The sequence below is a fragment of the Symphalangus syndactylus genome, chromosome 8 (assembly GCF_028878055.3).
Source record: "Symphalangus syndactylus isolate Jambi chromosome 8, NHGRI_mSymSyn1-v2.1_pri, whole genome shotgun sequence".
Lineage (NCBI taxonomy): Eukaryota > Metazoa > Chordata > Mammalia > Primates > Hylobatidae > Symphalangus > Symphalangus syndactylus.
In genome coordinates, this window is record NC_072430.2 from 71,479,332 (window position 1) to 71,501,526 (window position 22,195).

The 22,195-nt window shown below is 39.8% G+C and overlaps 1 long non-coding RNA gene across 1 annotated transcript in view; it reads left to right on the forward strand.

Annotated features, from left to right (window-relative positions):
* LOC129487961 (uncharacterized) overlaps nt 1–22,195 on the forward strand; it is a 91,642-nt gene that overhangs the window by 9,607 nt on the left and 59,840 nt on the right. The window contains exons 3-6 of the long non-coding RNA XR_008659533.2: nt 3,402–3,497; nt 4,931–4,969; nt 7,614–7,636; nt 13,097–13,218. This is a non-coding gene — a long non-coding RNA (uncharacterized lncRNA). The remainder of the gene's footprint in view (nt 1–3,401; nt 3,498–4,930; nt 4,970–7,613; nt 7,637–13,096; nt 13,219–22,195) is intronic.

The window sequence follows — 22,195 nt, forward strand, 5'->3', positions numbered from 1 at the left end:
ACACTTTATTTCTATTATAATGAAATAGTTCTACAGCTCACCATAATGTAGAATCAGTGGGAACCTGTGGAGATTTGAAGTTGCCTCAAACATACTTTTTTTTTTTTTTGAGATGGAGTCTCATTCTGTCACCTAGGCTGGAGTGCAGTGGTGCTGCAACCTCTGCCTTCCCAGGTTCAAGCAATTCTCCTGCCTCAGTCTCCTGAGTAGCTGGGGTTACAGGCGCGCACCACCACACCCAGCTAGTTTTTGTATTTTTAGTAGAGACGGGGTTTCACGATGTTGATCAGGCTGGTTTTGAACTCCTGAACTTGTGATCTGCCCGCCTCAGCCTCCCAAAGTGCTGAGATCACAGGCATGAGATACCATGCCTGGCCTCAAACATACTTTTAAGGCCACCGGATGCAGCTGTACAATTGAACTACATCAACTCACTTGCCGTGATAAGGCCTGCCACCAAATGCAGCTTAATCACCCCTTGTCACTCACTGACAGGGTTTTGATATGAATCTGCAAGCAATTGATTTATTATGGTCTCTGTGCAGTCAAACCTCTCTGCTAACGTTAATCTGCTCCTCAGTGCTAGCATCACTGCCTCAGCTCCACTTCAGATCATCAAGCATTAGCTTCTCATAAGGAGCGCTGCAACCTAGATCCCTCGCATGCATAATTTACAGTAGGGTTCACACTCCTCTGAGTATTTAATGCTGCCCCTGATCTGATAGGAGGCGGAGCTTAGGCTGTAATGCGAGCCATGAGGAGCCACTGTAAATCCAGGTGAAGCTTCTCTTGCTTGCCCACCACTCACCTCCTGCTGTGCGGCCCAGTTCCTAACAGGCCATGAACTAGTACCAGTCTGTGGCTCGGGGGTTGGGGACCCCTGCCCTAGGAGGGTGGGTGGAACTCACCGGTTGAGCTGATCATTGAATCCTAATGACCATTCTGAAAGACAGGCTCCATGATCCCACTGTCCAGTTGAGGAAGCACATTCTGGGATGGGAGAGCACCCACCTAGTGAAGTGCCTGAGCTGGGATCACAGACATTGTCCTTCAGGGCCGTCGCACCCTGGGAGATTCTGGGGCACACAGAAGAGATGGGAGGTGCAGGGAGTTGGGGAAACAGACTTAGCTCGTGATAATCACATAGCATTCTGCAGGAGGAAAGACAACAATGAGAGGAAACTTCCAGCAGCCATTTTGCAGTTAACTCAAAATAGTTACAAGGCTCTAGTGTCGTGGTGAGGGCTGGGGATAAAGATACCAGGCTCCGTTTCTTGAGCTTTTGAGTCAGTAGATCAGGGTTGGGTGGCAAGAATCTGCATTTTTTTTTTTTTTTTGAGACGTAGTCTTGCTCTGTCGCCCAGGCTAGAGTGCAGTGGTGCAATCTTGGCTCACTGCAACCTCCGCTTCCTGGGTTCAAACGATTCTCCTGCCTCAGCCTCTCGGTTAGCTGGGACTACAGGTGCCCACCACCGAGCCTGGCTAATCTTTGTATTTTTAGTAGAGATGGGGTTTAACCATATTGGCCAGGCTGGTCTTGAACTCCTGACCTTGTGATTGTGATCTGCCCGCCTCGGCCTCCCAAAGTGCTGGGCGTGAGCTACCGCATCCAGCCGAGAATCTGCATTTTTAATAAGCTGGCCAGTGAGTGCTAATGATCAGCCAGGCTTAGGAACCAGCCTCCCTCCCTCCTCTTTCACAGGATTGGGGGTGCGGTCTTAGCTCTGGTGCCTTGATGGTGTAGCAGCTATTACCCACTTGAGGGTGGTCATCTGCTTGAATTCCCTGAATGGTGTGTAAAATGCTTAAAATAAATAGCGAATTTTTAAACGTTTTTAAAAATCTATTCAGGTGGGATAAGATCTGTGTTGAGATTTGGAGTTTAAAGAAAAAAAAAAAAGCAATTGGAATGACCTCTCTGCTTTCTCTCTTTCCGGCCGAGCCAGCAATCCTTGAAATGGATGCCACTCATGAGTTTTATTTCCTTAACACTATTGGAAATTTCATTGTCTGTTTGTATCTATCACATTTTCTATCTTAAAGTTCATGAAAATGTCAATTGTTAGAAAATAGTATCTCTCTATTCACTATTTTCACAAATTGGGTAGACAGTATAATCCCTTCTGAGCACATTGGCTTGTTTCTACGTTGGTTCTCTCAGATTTATCTGAGTCCCTTGATGGCTGGCCACTGTTTGGGTTTCTGCATCAACTAACAATGTCAGTTATGTCTCCAGGGTCAACTCTACCCTCACCCTCGCCCCAACCTCTACCACCACCAAAAACCAGAGCTTCACGATGCATTTCTCACGTCATCCCTATGCAATCGCTTCATAGTATTAGTTTTCCTGATGCAGCAGAAAATTCTAAAATCACAACCACCCCACATATGTGAGTATGTCTAGGCTTACAAAAGCAGAAGAAAATAAATGTTACAGGTCCTTCCTATTAAATAAGACCTTATTCAACAGCATTTATCACATCTTTGTTATTTTTCAGATTAAATAGAATAAAAAGAGAAAACAATGGCTTTAAATGCAGTCAGGTCTGCTGGAAACTGGTACTGAAAACACTTCTACTTTTACTTAACCCTTTCATAAGAGCTTACTTTGAGGAATCAAGCGCAAACGTTGATTTGCTTCCCTCCAGCCTGGCACTTGTTAACTCCCCAGGGGGAAAAGCAGCAGCAGCAAAGTGGAAACAGGTGCATTCCCACCATCACTGCAGCTGGGGCTCCCATCTTGCATCCAACAAACCCGAGAAATGATGCCCAGAGCTTCCCAGCAGAGTGCTAGGCTGTATTCCCTAACCTCAACATTTCAGCCCACAGAAATTGCCTTCAGATTTTTTTTTTTTTTTTTTGGCCGGATGTGGTGGCTCACACCTGTCATCCCAGCTAACAGACTCCTACAAGTCCCAGTGTAAACAAAAAGCCCGGAGATACATATACAGCAGCAATTATGGGAGGAGGCTCATATCTATGTCAGATGAAAAAGAATAAATCCATATAGGCCAGGCGCGGTGGCTCACACCTGTAATCCCAGCACTTTGGGAGGCCGAGGCGGATGGATAATCTGAGGTCAGGAGTTCAAGACCAGCCTGGCCAACATGGTGAAACCCCGTCTCTACTAAAAATACAAAAATTAGGCACGGTGGCACGCGCCTGTAGTCTCAGCTTCTCGGGAGGCTGAGGCAGGAGAATCGCTTGAACCTGGGAGGTGGAGGTCGGCAGTGAGCCGAGATCATGCCACCACACTTCAGCATGGTTGACAGAGCAAGACTCTGTCTCAAAAATAATAATAATAATAATAATAAATCCATATAAATCTACACTAGCCATAACCATTTTCTGAGAATTTCCTGACACCGCAGTCCCACTGATGCACGTGGTTATCTTTACAGATCATCCAGGCTTCTGTTACAGTCCTGAGGGAGAGAGGAAAGCACTGTATGGCTCTAAAGAAGGGTCTCCTCCATATCGGCTGAGAAGAAAATCTGGTAAATAGGATGTTGTCATAAAAATTTAATACTAATGGGGGACTGGCAATGAAAGTCCCTTTGAGTCTGACAAAAGGGCATGTTCTGTCTGGTTTCTCAGCTCACTGCCGGTCTGAATACATTTGCGGCTGCCTTAAGATGGGAATCACAAGCTTTTGATCTATAACTCTTTTCTCTGTAATCCCAGCACTTTGGGAGGCTGAGGCAGGTGGGTCACCTGAGGTCAGGAGTTCGAATCCAGCCTGACCAACATGAAGAAACCACATCTCTAGTAAAAATGTAAAAATTAGCCAGGTGTGGTGGTGGGCACCTGTAATCCTAGCTACTTGGGAGGCTGAGGCAGGAGAATCACTTGAACCCAGGAGATGGAGGTTGCAGTGAGCCATGACAGTGCCACCGTGCTCCAGCATGGGCGACAGAGTGAGACTCTGTCTCAAAAAAAAGAAAAACTTCTTTTCTACTTGATATTTCCCAGTGACTATCAAGCATGCCAGTCAACTAGTTTTGCTTTGTACGTCTTAACCATTAACATGCAGATACTTAAACTGTATTTGCTGTTGCTAATGAAAAATCACATCCTATGAGTGACACACACAAAAGATTATCCAAAGCTAAAATTTTAATTCATATTTGCTGCACCATACTCCATGAAGTATTGTCTTATTTCAGACAGGTTTGGGGTTTTATTTGAAGCAGTCTTTATTCATTACCCACGTTATGCTTTGCTAAGGACTAGGAATGCAAGGATAAATAATCCACGTGACTCCTGAGGCTTGCAAGGAGCTCATGGTGCGAGAGAGAAAAAATGCAAACAAGGCTGGGTGCAGTGGCTCACGCCTGTAATCCCAGCATTTTGGGAGGCTGAGGCGGGAGAATCACCTGAGGTCAGGAGTTTGAGACCTGCCTGGCCAACATGGTGAAACCCCATCTCTACTAAAAATACAAAAATTAACCCAGCATGTTGGCAGACACCTGTAATCCCAGCTACTCGGGAGGCTGAGGCAGGAGAATTACTTGAACCCGGGAAGCAGAAGTTGCAGGGAGCTGAGATCGCACCATTGCACTCCAGCCTGGGAGACAAGAATGAATCTCAGTCTCAAAAAAAAAAAAAGGAGTGTACAATTGAACTTCATCAGCTTGTAGGTTAGTGAAAGCTGAGGAAGCTGCTCTGCCACTGACAGGATTGAAAAAGTCAGATTTTGCTTTTCTATTGGGTGACTCCTGATAACACAGCATAACATTTATTCTAGCATTTTAGCAGAGTGAGTGTCTTGCTCCTGTGTATCTCTGAACAATGGGGATTTTGTTAAATTTGATACAAAAGTTATAGAGCTCTGTTAATCTGACAGTAGGCTCATAATCCTTTTATAAAGAATAAAGAAAAGGGTTTGATTTGGTTTTCCCAATGATGCTGGCTTTGTTTTGTCTCCCAGAACCTTCCTCACGATCACATAAACTTTTGAAGACTAGTGGTAAGTCGTAAAATATATTTTCTTGTTTCATTCTTGTTGATATTCACTAAATCAAACCACACAAAAATAAATAAATACTAGATAAATTACAGATTGACAGATTTGATTTGATTACGAAAAGATTAACTTCTGTAAATAAAAGTGTCCCATTATAAAATATATAGTCAAAGCCAGGCACATTAGCTCACGCCTGTAATCCCAGCACTTTGGGAGGCCAAGGCAGGCGGCTCTGTTGAGGCCAGGACTTCAAGACTAGCCTGGCCAACATGGTGAAACCCCGTCTCTACTAAACTTAGAAAAATTAGCCAGGCCTTAGTGGCTCATGCCTGTAATCCCAGCTACTTGGGAGGCTGAGGCAGGAGAATCGCTTGAACCTGGGAAGCAGAGGTTGCAGTGAGCCGAGATCACGCCATTGTACTCCAGCCTGGGCAACACAGTGAGACTGTGTCACAAAAAATAATAATAATAAAATTTAAAATAAAATATACAGTCAAATGACATAAAATACTTGTAATATATTTGACAGGCATAAAACGATTAATATTCCTATTATATAAAGAAACTCCATACATCAACAGGAAAAGACAGAGGACTTATTTATTTATTTATTTATTTTTGAGACAGAGTTTGCTCTTGTTGCCCAGGCTAGAGTGCAATAGCACGATCTCGGCTCACCTCAACCTCTGCCTCCCGGGTTCAAGTGATTCTCCTGCCTCAGCCTCCCAAGTAGCTGAGATTACAGGCATATGCTACCATGCCTGGCTAATTTTATATTTTTAGTAGAGATAGGGTTTCTCCATGCTGGTCAGGCTGGTCTCGAACTCCAAACCTCAGGTGATCCACCCGCTTTGGCCTGGGATTACAGGCGTGAGCCACCACGCCCAGCCCAAAGGACTCAAAAAATAAAGAATTGGGCAGTTTCACAAAAAACTGGCAATAAAATTTTTAAATGGCCATCCACATTCATAATCAGAAAATCCATATGTTTAAATGAAATAAATAGAAGGGAAAAAACTATGAACTTGGCCAAAACTATTGGTGGGAGCGTAAGTTTTTGCAATGCTTCAGGGGCAAAATTTGGTAATACTTGTTTGAATTTAAAATGTACATTTGCCCTTAACCCAACAGTTTCACCTGCACAGATGTACTTACCCACATGTAGACGGATTTATGTGCGAGTTTGTTCTTTGCCGTATTTGTAACAGGACACTCTCTAAAAATGCCCATGCAGTTGGAAATATACTTAAAGAAATTGTGACCAGGCACGGTGGCTCCAGCCTGTAATCCCAGCACTTTGGGAGGCCGAGGCCAGCGGATTACAAGGTCAGGAGATCGAGACCATCCTGGCTAACATGGTGAAACCCCGTCTCTACTAAAAATACCAAAAAATTAGCCGGGCGTGGTGGCGGGCGCCTGTAGTCCCAGCTACTCGGGAGGCTGAGGCAGGAGAATGGCATGAACCCAGGAGGAGGAGCTTGCAGTGAGCTGAGATTGCGCCACTGCACTCCAGCCTGGACCACAGAGCAAGACTCCTTCTCAAAAAAAAAAAAAAAATTGTAATACATCCATACACACAATGGAATATTCTACAGCTGTCAAAAATAAAGCAGATTTCTACCTTTTCACAAGAGTGTCCACATATATTTAGCAGAACATACAAAGTTGCATATTGAATCCTTATTTTAAAAGTGAAACAGGCTGGGCGTGGTGGCTCACACCTGTAATGCCAACACTTTGGGAGGCTGAGGAGGGTGGATCACATGAGGTCAGGATGTGATCTGGCCAACATGGCAAGATCCCGTCTCTACTAAAAATACAAAAATTAGCCAGGCGTGGTGGCTTATGCCTGTAATCCCAGCTACTGCGGAGGCTGAGACACAAAAATTGCTTGAACCCAGGAGGCAGAGGCTGCAGTGAGCCGAGATTGTGCCACTGCACTCCAGCCTGGACAACAAAGCGAGACTCCGTCCCAAAAAAAATTAAAAATAAATAAAAGCAGAACAGTTATTGTGGTGGGGTGGGAGTAGTGCAGGAGCTGGAAAGGTAAACATTGAGCTGTTAACTGTTGTTTCCTCGGAGGACGGGATCTGTGGAGAGGGAAGGACTTCATATGCTTCTGTAATCATCTTTAAAGAGGAGACACCTATAATTAGGCTAGCTCTAAGGGTGTCTTCTGTAAGGATGTGGCTATGTAATTCTCTCCCCACAATTCCACTGGCAACACCCCTTCTTTGCAAGAAGGCTGCATCTTTCAGTTAAAACCAATAAAATGTCGAAAAATCAACAGAAACAGTATCATCTTTACATAATTGTCATGGCACAGGGCATGTGCACTTCTTTTTTCAGGAAACAACACATGTTTGGAAGCTTTTGAAATACCTTGAACATGAATTTGTTAATGGCTGTCAGGGATTGAGGAAGACACCTAGCGCTCAGATGCATGTAAGGTTGTTTGATGTAGTGTGGGGGTACGCAGCTTGGAGAGCTGACAGGGATTTTCTGAAAATCAGATCTATAGGGCCCAGAAGTTACTTGGGCTTCAATTACTAGTAATAAGTTTCTAAGTTCTATAAAATATTAGTGCTTACTTATATAGGAGGTACATTTTCATTCTCAAACTTGAAAAAAAACTTTTATTTTTCAGAAACAGCACAAGACGTCCAAAAGGTAAGCTCTATCTCATTTCTTACTTGCAAATGTTCACTTCAGGCACCCTTCATAGGTGTCGCTTCCCCATCTCTGTCATCCCCACCCATATTCCAAGTGTCAGCAGTTATTTTACATTTGGTATTTGGTATTTTACATTTTGAATTATTTATATTTGATTTAAGCAAAGACTCATCCTTATCAACTTCTTCCCTTCCCCCAGCCCACATCTGAGAACCATGGTGATTATTTATTCATCCTCTGCCCCATATCACACCTCAGAGGCTGTAACCTTACCTTAGGGTGTAATACTTGCCCGGTGCTCACGTGAGCCACCTCACATTGTCCTTTGCCTCCACCGGTGTAAGACCAACGCCCCTGTCTCCTGGATATAACTCCCTCCTCCAAGCACGAGCCTTCATTCACAAGGCTGAGGGGCCCCCTTGTAAGAATATGGTTCTGCTGCTGACATAAGAGGTGATGACGTATGATCGAATGAGACTTTGTCAAGTTTTTATTTTTCTTCCCCTGACAAAAGCTTAGGAGAGGGAGAATTAGAATGGTATACTGTATTGGAAGATATTATATCCACCTGTATTACCTATGAAGAATAGGTATTTTCTCCTGACCTGAGCGGTTTGTCCAGTGTGGCTACTGGTCATTTGGCTTAATTAACAATTCTTAGAGAACTGATCATGGCTCCTTGTTTAATGTTCTGTATCTAGAAGAATATGGCTATGAAAACCTCTCCCTACAATCTCATTTCCACTATGGCTTAGCACAGAACCAAAGTGACCTTGTTAATAAATATTGTATCTTTCAGTAAAAACCAAGAAAATGTCTAAAAATCAACGTAGTCTTTTTTTTTTTCTTTTGAGACTGGGTTTCACCCTGTTGCCCAGGCTGGAGTGCGGTGGTGCAATCTCGGCTCACTGCAACCTCTACCTCCTGGGTTCAAGCAATTTTTCTGCCTCAGCCTCCCAAGTAGCCTAGTAGCTTGGACTACAGGCATCCGCCACCATGCCCAGCTGATTTTTGTATTTTTAGTAGAGACGGGGGTTTCACCATGTTGGTATCGCCAGTCTGGAACTCCAGACCACAGGTGATCCACCCGTCTCGGCCTCCCAAAGTGCTGGGATTACAGGCATGAGCCACCGCACCCAGCTGAACACAGTCTTACCTTTAAGTGATGTCATGGCTGAGGCGTGCGCATTTTTTTTCAGGTAGTACATGTTTTTGTTTGGAAACGTGAAACAATATTAATTGGTTCATTGTCCTGAAATATGGCATAAGGTTTTGATTTCATAAGTGGGGTCACTGCAGAAGGCTCCCTGCTCTTCCAAGCAGCGACAGTAGCATTGTGGAGCCATGCCCCTCTCAGTGCTAAAAGAAGGAATCTCCCCATCAAAGAGTTCTAGAGATTCAATCTCAGGAGCTGCTTGAAAACTTTCTACAGCAGTGCTCAAGCCGGGTCCATATGGGCATAACCAAACCTTATAAAATCAAAAGGCAAGAAAAAAAAATCCATGCTTTTTTTGTGATAAAATTCCATCTCCTAATAGTAATGTGCTGAAGGTATATTAAATTCAAGGAGAGCAGATTTGCTGATGATTAAAGAGCTTATAACAGCCAGACATGGTGGCTCACACCTGTAATCCTAGCACTTTGGGAGGCCAAGGTTGGCAGATCACTCTGAGCTGAGGAATTCAAGATCAGCCTGGGCAACATGGCAAAACCCCCTCTTTACAAAAAAAAGTACAAAAATGAGCTGGGTGTGGTGGCTTGTGCCTGTGGGCCCAGCTACTTGGGAAGCTAAGGCTGGAGAATCACTTCAGCCAGGAAGCAGATGTTGCAGTGAGCTGAGACAGTGCCACTGCACTCCATCCTGGGCAACAGAGTGAGATTCTGTCGCATAAATAAATAAGTAGTTTATAACAGGAACTATTCCTTAATAATAGCTTAATATTTCTCCCAGAATATATATTCCGAGGCTGCGTACATGTGTGTATGGGGTGGTTAAGCTCATGGGTAAGCTGTGGATTAAGACATGGATTCAAATCCATTTCTGCCATTTATAAACTGTGTGACCACAGGCAAATTGCTTAACCTTACCAGGACTTAGTTTCCTAATTTACAGAACTGTTCTAAGATTAAATGCAACATGTTCTTAAACGTGCTTATTAATGGAATATTTGGCAAAGTAAGTGTTCTATAAATGATAGCTAATACTGGCCGGGCATGGTGGCTCATGCCTGTAATCCCAGAACTTTGAGAGGCTGAGGTGGTTGGATCACCTGAGGTCAGGAGTTCGAGACCAGCCTGGCCAACATGGTGAAACTCCGTCTCTACTAAAAATACAAAAAAAATCAGCCAGGCGTGGTGGGCGCCTGTAATCCCCAGCCACTCGGGAGGCTGAGGCAGGAGAATTGCTTGAACCCAGGAGGTGGAAGTTACAGTGAGCTGAAATCGTGCCATTGCACTCCAGCCTGGGCGACAAGAGCAAAAAAGCCTGGGCGCAGTGGCTCACACCTGTAATCCCGGCAGTTTGGGAGGTCGCGGTGGGCAGATTGCCTAAGCTTGGGAGTTCACGATCAGCCTGGCCAACACAGTGAAACCCCGTCTCTACTAAAATACAAAAAATGAGCCGGGCATGGTGGCATGCAGCTGTAGTCCCAGCTACTTGGGAGGCTGAGGCAGGAGAATCACTTCAACCCGGGAGGCGGAGGTTGCAGTAAGTCAAGATGGTGCCACTGCACTTTAGCCTGGGTGACAGGGTGAGACTCTGTCTCAAAAAATAAAAACATGATAGCTAATACCATTGTTAAATAGCTCTAATGCTGACAATGTGGAAGGACAGGAAAAAAGTTCATTCAGGCTGTGGCAAAATTGACATATCGAAACTATTAGGTTGGTGCAAAAGTATCAATATTGTGACCAACCATATGCTGATTCTTTACTTTTTTTAAAAAAAAACATTTATTTATTTATTTTGAGACAGGGTCTTGCTCTGTCACCCAGGCTGGAATGCAGTGGCGTGATCTCAGCTCACTGCAGCCTCAACCTTCCAGGCTCAGGAATCCTCCCACCTCAGCCTCCCAAGTAACTGGACTACAGGCGTGCACCACCATGCCCGGCTAACTTTCATTTTTTATAGAGGCAAGGTCTGACTATGTTGCCCAGGCTTGTGTCAAACTTCTTAACTCATGTGATCCTCCCACCCTCAACTCCCAAAGTTCTGGGATTACAGGTGTGCATCACCGTGTCCAGCCTGATTCTTTTTTCTTTCTTTCTTCTTTTGTTAAGTTTTTTTTTAGAGACGGGATATTGCCCAGGCTGGTCTCTAGCTCCTAGGCTCAAGTGATCTGCCTGCCTTGGCCTCCCAAAATGCTGGGATTACAGGCATGAGCCACCATGCCCGGATGATTACTTCTTAATTTAAGAGTGTCTTCAGTTTTCTTAATGATTAGTTTGATGTAAATTTACAGCTTCCAAAAAAGTGTGTTTTTTTTTGTTTTTTGTTTTTTTTTTGGAGATAAGAGTTTTGTTCTTGTTGCCCAGGCTGGAGTGCAGTGGCACAACCTCGGCTCACTGCAACCTCTGCCTCCCAAGTTCAAGTGATTCTCCTGTCTCAGCCTCCCAAGTAGCTGGGATTACAGGCATGCCTCACCATGCCCGGCTAATTCTGTATTTCTAGTAGAGACAGGTAGCTCCATGTTGGTCAGGCTGGTCTCGAACTCCCGACTTCAGGTGATTCGCCTGCCTCAGCCTCCCAAAGTGCTGGGATTACAGGTGTGAGCCACCGTGCCCGGCCAAAACTGCTATTTTCATTTCAAGTGTAATTGCCTTAAAAAGATACTTCAATATTAACAATTCAGGTTTCCTAATTTTCTAAAACCTATGGGAATTTTCTGGGATGGATGATCTTAGGAAGGATCACTTTTGGCTGTTGTGAGAAATAAAATAATTTTGTTACACTTTAAAAGTGTTTTGTCATAATTTAAGTAGTTAATATTAACCTTGTTTTACTTTATAAAAGGTAGTTACTGGGTGCCTATATTTTTATAACATTATACCAGTGCAGTGTGAATAAGGTGAAGAGGAAGATATATTAAAGAATGTGAAAAACATATATGAACAAATATTAGTTATAAATATTGTGTATGTATGTATGTGTGAAAATAAATAAATATTATTTAAAATGCTCTCCGCAATATAAGATAGTAATCACATAGACAAGATATTGGCATATTATAATAAATGCTATGAAGAAAAATCAGACTGAGGACTTTTAAAAGAGGTTGAAGATGAAGTGAGATAAGGTGGGGTCAAGAAAGGCCACTTTGAGGAAATTAAGCTCAGGCCTGAAAGAGGAGAAGATGACAAGAGAATTCCGGGCAACCAAAAGAACACATGACAAGGCCTTCAAACAGGAGAATGTTCAGCGTGTATGAGTAGTAGAAGTCCACGGTGGCTGCAGCATAGTAAGTGAGGGATGCATGAGATGAGGTTATACATACATTTAGAGTTAGGGGGTCAGAATATGGGGTGTGAGCTTTCTTGCACAAGTATTGGGAAGCTTCTGGAAGATTTATCTAGGGCAGTGACCTGATGTAATTCCTTTCCTGTTTTCGTTTTTTCTTTTTTTGGTGATTACTTTCTTTGCTTTCTAGAGAACAGATGGTAGAAGGAGGGAAGTAGAAATACGCAGACACATTAGGGACCCATCAAGATATTGAACTGAACTGATGGTTTTGGCCATGGTTTGACCTAGAGTGGTTATTATAGAGAATGAGCAGAATGGATGCATTAGAGAGATTTCTCAAGTTTGAAATGGTTGAGCTACAGATTGGATACAGGTAGGAAGATGGTAAAGGAAGGGATGACATCAGGTATACTTCGAGTTTGGTGTTGACAAACAGGGTGCATGGTAGAGCCATTTATGAGAAGGCTTCAGGAGAACAAGGAGACTTGGAAATTATTCGGAAAGGTCAGCGACTGTTCTGAATCTTACAGTAGAAACAGGAAGGATTCTATTGTATTTATGCTCAACTTACATAATGTGTTGAAAAGTCCTTTTGTATATATGTAGAGATTACATGGTATGTTAAATTCATCAATTTGCCTAAATATCAAGTTATACTTAAGTAGTGTCCATACACAATTTTTTTTGCTTGACTGAACTCCAATATGTATATTGGGAGTACTTTTTAACATTCATAGGTTAAATGGCCTGTTTTGGAAAATGATATTAAAAATGTAATTCAGATGAATGCTTAGAATAAAGATTAAAGATGAATGAGCTTTCATATTAATCATCAATATGACAATCCTAAAGGGAAGCATGATTTTCAAATGTACCTCCTTGTAAGCAGCATAATTCAGAAATGCACAATGCATATTAGATATGGGATTTGAGTCGTAGTATATTTTTCTAAGAATGTAATTTATTGTACTTTCACATCCACCCCACTGAATATGCAGAGCTTAAGATGCAATGGCCAGAAGACATGAACGTGTCACTAGAAGGATGTGGACGTGGGCTCCGGGACTGTTGGTGATGACTGTGATCTTTTGGGATCATCAGGGGAATGGACAAGGCCAAGGTAAGTGCAAGGATGTTCTAATTCTTTGAGAGTTGGATGCAAATTTCACTTTATGATGAAATTATGTGAGTCTTTGGTTTGACGTTTAAGCAATTTGTTGTAATATTCTGCCAGGTTTTTGTTACAGGGTATTGTAATGCCCCTGCACCAGTTAAATTGAAATAGAATTAAGTGTGACTAAATGCATCAAAATTGAAGCCACCTTTCTGAAATTGGCTTTTCTCTGTTGTAATTGATGATATATATATGTATACATATATATGTGAGGTATGAGATTATACGTGTGTGTGTGTTGTGGGTGGGTGGGTATGCGTGTGAGTTTGTGTGTGTGGTATTTTAGAAGAACACGTAGCATATAAAGTTGTGATTTTGAAGAAAAGTTTTTGGATGTTTGTTTCTTTAGGGTTTTTATGTTTTGCATTTTAAAATTTCAAGAACCTATTCTTAAAGGATGTGATGTTCTTTAGAAATTAAGTGAAAAATGTGACGTTTCTCATTCTTCTGCCAAGTGTATTTAGGGGAAATTAATGATAGAGTGGAGCTGCAAGGTTGTGGCATCCTGAAATGTCTGCTGGAGAGTAGAAAAGGGCCATAGATTTTGTAATAAGGCTTTCAATACTGATTTGATGAATAGCTGTATGGAGTGGTTTGTGCCAAATCTAGTATCTGTGAATGTATTTTGTGATAAGTATTATATTATTTTTGGAGGTGTGTTGCCTGCTCAGATACAAATTGCAATTATGTATTTTATGTGATAAAACATCCTGACACCCCTGAAATTTTCTTTTCCTTTTGGGGCAAGTATATTTGGCATTGATTTTCTGCATTTTCAAGGCTTGGAATGAAATCTGTGAGCAGGAAATTCACCAAGTTTATTTCAAGGGATAGGTATATTTCTCCGGATAAAATTGAAAGTGTGCAGTGTTACTGTATAATTATGATGAAGTTGAGCTTTGCTACTTTGAAGTATCTAATAAAGTTTAACACTTTTTAAAAGAGCCTTCAAAAAGAGCAGTTTTCTTGCCGTACGTAATATTGTTCAATGAATTTTTGAAATGAAATAGATATTTTTCAAAACTACAAATGCATGTGTCCCTTTGTATATGAATAGTTATATATACATACAAACAGATAATACATTTTGTTAATTAAGATCAGCTTTGATTTTAATTTTTCTTCCATGCCATTCAGAATTTATATTTGCATCTAATAGAATTCTCATTTTATCATAATATAATGAAAAGAGAAATGCTGAAGACACAAAATGATGTACATGTTAATATTGAGTAGGAAGCATCAAGGGACATGAGAAGAGAGGGAAAAGAGAAATATATAGTATAACAAAAACTAGTAAAAAGGATTAGCATATGCATGACTTATTGAGTCAATAAATGGCTATTTATAGAAAGCCTACCAGGCACTAGGGGGTATAGCAGTGAAGAAGGCAAAGACACAATTGGCTGTACTATAGTGAGGAGGGAAAGAGGAAGAAGACATACAAATACCTAAACAAAGCAATGGTGTGAAGGGCTATAAGGTACACTACTATGAAGAAGATTACATGTGATAACATGGTTGAGTAAAACTGGCAAGTAGGAAGGCACTGATCTGCCTATAGGTATTTCAGAGAATTTTTCTCTCTCAGGAGGTAATATTTCATTTGAGAGTTGAGCGAAGACAAGTAGGAAGGTACTTTGAAGATCTGGGGTACTCTGAGCAGAAAGAAGGGCAGATATAAAGATTCTGTAATTTGAAAAGAGAGCTTGATAGTTTCTTACAAAGAAAAGAAGGCCGGTTTGACTGGATGGAATGTCCATGAAGGAAGAGCATGGAGAGCTATTACATGAGTGCTCTCAGGGACCAAATTTAGATCTTATATCAAAGTGTGAATATAAATTAACTACATTGAAAAGTGTATGATGGATTTGTGATATGATGAGATTAGCTCTTAGGAGGGTGTACTGTTACGGAAGGGTACAGTAGTGAAGGAAGGGGGTTCATTTAGCTGACTATTGTACCTGTCCAGTTAAAGGATGATGGTGGTTGGGATTATGATTGTAGCAATAAAGTTGGAGAAAATCAGTTGAGATTGAAAGCTGATTTGAAGATGATTGCATTTACTGAGCAAGAATTATATCAAGGTATTTGGATTTAGGGACATGGGGGATTATGGTCACTTTTAGTGATACAGCAACGTCTTGATGACATGAGGCAGTTTGCAAGTGACAGAGGTGTGGGTAGGTGCATATGTGTGATTGATTTTACATTTTTTTAATCTTAAATTAAGACGCTAGTTAGAATCCAAGTGGAGACATCAAGTAGGCACTGACAAGTTGATTTGGCTAGAGATGTGAGTTAGATAATGGTAGCCTATAGATGATGCCTAAAGTCATGAATCTAGGTGAGGGGTTGGCAAACTATTATAGCCCATGAGCCAGCTCTGGTCTGCTGCCTGTTTTTGTATGGCTCATGAGTTATAAGTACATGTGTCATTTATAAGTCTAAAATGTAAAATACAGGGAAATTTTTCAGCAGGGAAAGTTCCACAAATTTGCCTCTTGGCAACACAAAGCCTGCAATATTTACTGTCGGGCTCTTTGTCAAAAATGTTGCTGACTCCTGATCTAGATGAAACCCTGTGGGGAGAGAGTGTTGATAGAAAAGAGAGAAGCATCATAGTGGAAATTAAAATTATTATGTCAACTGAAGTGTGTAGGGTAGAGAATTTAAGCCTGAGTATAACAGTAAGAGATTAAAATAACAAATTCATTATCAGCATGATCAATAAAACCTTTGGGGGCAAAAAGGAACTATCTTCATCAGACTTTTCACTCACTCATACAAAGATCTTAGGCAGGAAATATAACTTGTTTGAAGATCTGAGATAAGGCATCACACTCCGGGGACTGTTGTGGGGTGGGGGGAGGGGGGAGGGACAGCATTAGGAGATATACCTAATGCTAAATGATGAGTTAATGGGTGCAGCACACCAACATGGCACATGGATACATATGTAACAAACCTGCACATTGTGCACATGTACCCTAGAACTTAAAGTATAATAATAATAAAAAGCCAATGGGAGGATGACATTATGTCTGGCCAATGATTTAGGGAAGAGCCAAATACTTCAGGCTTTTTAAAGTGATCTTTAGATAAAGAGGAAGTCATCAAGGCATTCCGAAGTTGGAAGATCAAATCACATCTGATGGGAAAAAATCTGGCTGTATGTGCATCTAGGATGTAAGGAAGCCAACATGGATGTGAAGTTAAAATTGTCCATTGCAAATAATAAAATGAAGGCCCCAGGTAGCCTTGGCAAGGGCAGATTTGGTACAAAATCCTTATTGGAATGGGCTTAAGCATTAACGGGAATAAGGATCTAGCTGTTGTGTTTAGTGGAATTTTATCGGTCTTTTTGTTGTGTGTGATATACAGATGGTCAAAATAAAGAACTTCTACATTTTTGGTTTTTGTTTTATTTTAATTGAGATTTGAATTAAAAATAAGAAACTTTTATTTTCAAAATTGGAGACTGTTTAAAAAGTATAGAGTAGGGCTAGAAAAAAACATAAAACTCTCCTGATGAGGAGAGTGCTAATCATGACTCTAATAATAATAAAATACTTCTCTGATAATTTTTTTTACTGCTTCATTATTTACGTATGTATGGGAAGTTGTACCCTAGCCACATGCCAATTCACCTGGTGAACTTGTTCTTCAACGTGGCCCAAATATTTCCGTCTATCTTTAGCCTTCTGTGGTTTCTCACATATGGGCTATTGGCTCTTCCTATTTGAGCCTTCTGGTAGTACCCTGTAAGAGACATGCTATTCCATGACAACAGGCACCACGCTGTAGGGGAATTGCCATACCTGACAGTCACTATCTCTAGAATGTGGCCTTTCATGACCCCTGAGATTTCATACTGTTTCTCTGAGCTGTAACAATATTTATATTGAAAAAATAAACATGCTCTTCTATCTTTAATATTTTATATCTTATAAGTTAAATACCCCTTTTTCATTATACTACTTAGCTGCTAAGTTATGATATAAAAACAAGTTATAATTATCTGCGAACACCTTCAAATCTAATCCTTAACCAGTGAAGATTAATGTCTGGTTAACATCTGTTAGAACATTTATTTCCATACAGTATTTATAGTGCATTTTTGTTACTGAAATGATTACCGTTTAGTTTGAAATAATGCACCCTGAGGACTGAAATGATAACTGTGCAACTCTTAACACAAAGATAATATTTTTAGATTTTTGTATTTAAAATACCGGTTATCAAAAGAAAAAGCCAGATGTTACTTGTTTATGTTTCTGCTTGAGGTACTGAATCTATTTCAGGTCATATTTCTCAGTATTGATATACTTAATTTTGCTGAAATAATACACTATCTTTAGCTACTTTTTTTCTCAGTATGTCTCCTTGTCGCTCACCATTTCTGCCTCATCTCACTTCTCATCTTTATTTCTTTTTCTTTGGTCTACTTTTACTTAAGGATTCTTTCAATTTAGAAGTGTTCTTGTTTTCTGATAATTACTATTATTCTTGGATATACACAGATATCATTTTCCATTTCATTTGTGAATTTATCTCAGAGGCATTTTGTGTGTGCCTTTTACTCATAGCTTCTCAGAAGTCCCTTTTGAGGTTACCAATTTAACATGTCACGTACTATAAGGTTTGCATGGCATAGTGGCAGGTGACTTTCGCCTTTACATGGATTGAAATGTTCACTCAACATGGACTGGTAGGATTTTTTTTTTTCCTTAAACGTTACATCGCCTTGTAAACAAACAAAAGCAAACCAAAAACTCAAAACTAACATTAGTATTGGTGCCCCTGGAAATAGCTGCCTTCTCACTAAAGTAGATTTTGTCATCCAACTTTGTGTGTTGTTGAACACACATGGTGCTGTATGAGCACTCACTCACTAGTCTAGAAAACATTACTGTGACCAGTTACCAGAAAAATAAATTCAGATTGCTCTTTACATTCCACAGATGACCCTTCTGAAAGCTATTTGAATTCATTATAAATTATAGTTGTATCAGTATGACTTTAATTCATTTGTAATCTGAACTTTATGTGCAATGCATTTTTTCTCGTGTTTAATCATTTTTGAATGCTAAATCATTTGCAAACGAATGTCTTGTCCTTGAGAAAGAATTTAAGACTGAAAGTACATTAAGTGCCATCTGGGTATCTGTATCAATGGTTTTATCACTACATATGTGTGTGTGTGTGAGTGTGCATATCACCTACTTTGGTCACATTTATTTGATAAAATTGATATGCAATCTCTAAGTCATTGTGTCTCCAACTTGTGTTATCCCACAAATACAAATTTTTATCCTAAAATTGGTGGTACCCTTGGTGAAACTAGAAGCTCTCATTTGTGCAAAGGAAGGAAAAATAAAACAAGAAACAAATTCAATAAAAAAATTAAAGGTCAGATTTCTTTTATAGCTGCTGAGTTCCTTTCTTTCCTTTCCATCCTCCTCACATTCCCAAATCTCAACAAAGTTAAGAAATTAAAACACGCATCATGAGATCATATGTTCACCTTGTTAAGGAACTGAAGGATTACATATACAAGATTATACCTTAATAAGTAGAGGGAGAAATATGAAGATATAAATAGAATATGAAAATTTATTATAATGCAGTTCTATTCTAAAGTGTTTTCTAGGCAGGCTAAGAGTATGTTGCCAGGAAATTTTAAGAGACCCACTTCGTTATATAGAGGAGGATGTGTGTACATCTCTTAATTCTGAAATGTTTAGAACTGAGTACAGCAGGTCTTCGAATAACGACATTTCATTCAATGTCATTTCATTATAATGTTGATGAGAAAAAACAAATTGATTCCAGTTGGGGTTCACTGTCTGTGTAGAGCTTATGTATTCTCCCCATGTCTGTATGGATATTCTCTGGATGCTCCAGTTTTCTCTCACTTCCCAAGGCTGTGCACGTGAGGTTGATTGACATGTCTGTGTGGTCCCAGTCTGAGTAACTGTGGGTATGTGTGAGTGCACCTGCAATGCGATGGCGTCCTGTCCAGGGCTGGTTCCCACATTGCGTCCTGAGCTGACAGGATAGGCAGTGGCCAACTGCAACCCTAAACTGAAATAAGTAGGTAAATAATGATTTTACTAGTTTTTATTAATCTTAAATGTATGAATAGCTCAAATTTATTTCAGCATTTAATATTAGAAGTGTTTTGATCTTTATTTACAAGTCTGTTGATGTTTTTGTTACCAAAAGCCATAGAAGCTTAACTCTTTTTTACGTCAACCTATGGTAAAATGGGTTTCGCTTACTGTATTTTTGCACCAATTAACCATCCCCAATTTATCCCCCCTGTATGCGTGTATCAAAACATCACACGTGACCATAAATATATAGACCTATTACCAGTTTTCAAGAACCTATCAATGATGTTAAGACTTATTGTAGTTCTTTTTTGGCATAACAAAAATGTGTGTGTTTTGTTCGAGATTGGAAAACTTCTTTCTGTGAAGAACTAGACAGTAAATATTATAGGCTTTGCTGGCCATATGTAGTCTCTGTCTCTCCTTTATCTACTGATTCTTCTTCTCCCCTTCCTTCTCCTTCTTTAAACACTTCAAAAATGCCAAAACAATTTTTAGCTCTCAGCCATGTGAAACAAGCCATTGATTGAATTTGGCTTGTAGGCCCATAATATGTGAACTCCTTTAACATCATCAGAATGACATATATATATATGAAATGTTATTTATGAGAAATTTATGGTGCTGCCAGCAGAGAGAAATTAGCCTAAGTTAAATTTGGGCTTTGGAATTCAGGGCAATGCCATGGACGAAAATGCTCTGCTTTTAAAACTAGTTAGTAACAATCCGTTTCTGATATCAGAAATATATGAAAACTACTCATTGAAGGGGCATTGTTCACTACTTTAGTGCTGCTACTCGTGTCGTGGAAAAAAAATCCAGAAAATTTTCCTTTCCATTTGAACATTCATGCAATAAAAATTTCCAAATCTTTTTTTGAACAAATTTTTATCTGATAGCTGTCTTGTGTACTTTATAAGTACGTTTTGCTGCTTATTCTCAGCAACTGTATTGAAACAATCTCTGTTTTCTTCCTTTATCAATCAAAATAAAATAAGAAATTTAGCTTAATACTAATATTAAGCTGAAGTGCAAGATATATGAAAAAAGAAAAAAAGAAGCAGGATAAATTGACCTTTTGATAACTGCAGAGGACAGCAGATCAAACAAAGACTGGACTTCAATGTCTTACATTTTCAGAATGTATCACAGTAAGTCCACTGGGTCCAGAAATAGGTTTTAATCCTAGATTGAAATGACTCACAATGCTGTCATGACATTGAGTTTGGTGGAAAAAGTGAAGTTAATATTTTTCTCAATTTTTCTCAATTTTTCTAAAATCAAACAATGATTGATTTAACTATAAAATGGACTGATTCTAAAGAGCTCATTCTGACTTTGGAGGTGAAAATGCTTTTACTCTAACCATTAACATCAATTTCTCTAGATATCTGATTTTATTCTGCTTTATAACATAATGAAACTATATTCATCAATGAAATGTAATCTAGCTAAGTGGCATAAGCATAATTATCAGTCACTTACTAAAATTGTGTTTTCCATTGCATGAAAACCCTGCCTTGTTTTAATTTTTATTAATTGACTTTTTAAAAGCAATTTTAGGTTTGCAGAAAGAAGTGAATAAGCATTCACATGTCATCCTCAGCCTCTACCCCAATTTCCCCGATTTTTAACATCTTGCAATAGTGTGGTACATTTGTTATAGTTGATGAGTCAATATTGGTACATTATTATTGACTAAAGTCTGTAGTTTATATCAGAGTTTACTTCTTGTCTTATGAATTCTATAGGTTTTGTCAAATGTGTAATGACAAATAATCCTCACTACAGTGTCATACAGAATAATGGATTCACTTTCCTAAAATTCTTCCTTGCTCCATCCATTCATTGCTTCCTCTACTAGTTTATCTAGAAGATAAATTAGTAGATTGAGATGATGTTTATAGGGGTTTAAATCATAGATAGACAACTAGATTGTCCTACCAACCCAGACTGTGCTTCTCCCTCTCACTGTGCCCTTTCTTAACCTTTGGAAACGCTTTTATTTATATATAAAATAAGCTATAACTTCATATAGTTGTATTATGAAAAGTTAATACACAGAAAAAGACTTGTGCTAGGTATATGGTTTCTTCTCAATTAAATGGAAGCCATTGCCTGTATTTGTCAATAGTAATCATCATACTTTATCTCACATATTCAGTGCTTTACATCATTGTTGGCACATGATATGTTTAGACTGCGCAAATCTCGTCCAAATCCCTAATAGCCACTGATCTCTTTACTGTCTCCATAGTTTTGCTTTCTCCAGAAGGTCATGTAGTTGAATCACATGGTATGTAGACTTTCAGACTGGCTTCTTTCACTCGGCAATATGCATTTAAAGGTTCCCGTGTGTCTTCTGTGGCTTGATAGAATAGTATTCCTTTGCCTGGATATACCACAGTTTATTTTTCCATTCACTTCCTGAAGGACATTTTGATTTAGTGATATGAATAAGGCTCCTGTAACATTCATGGGAAGAAGGTTTTTGTGTGCATGTAAGTTTTCAAATCCTGTAAGTAAATACCAGGGAATGTAACTGCTGGGTTGTGTGGTAACAGTATGTTTACTTTTATAAGAAACTGCCAAACTGACTCCCAAAGTAGCTGTACTATTCTGCATTCTCACCGGCAGTGAATAAAAGTTCCTGTTTCTCCTCACACTTGCCAACATTTGGTATTATCAGACTTTTGGATATTGGCCATTTTAATAGTCATGTAATAATATCTCACTGTTGCTGTGACTTGCAGTTCCCTAATGATATATGACTAGTAACCCTTCAATATCCATATTTGACAGCTGTA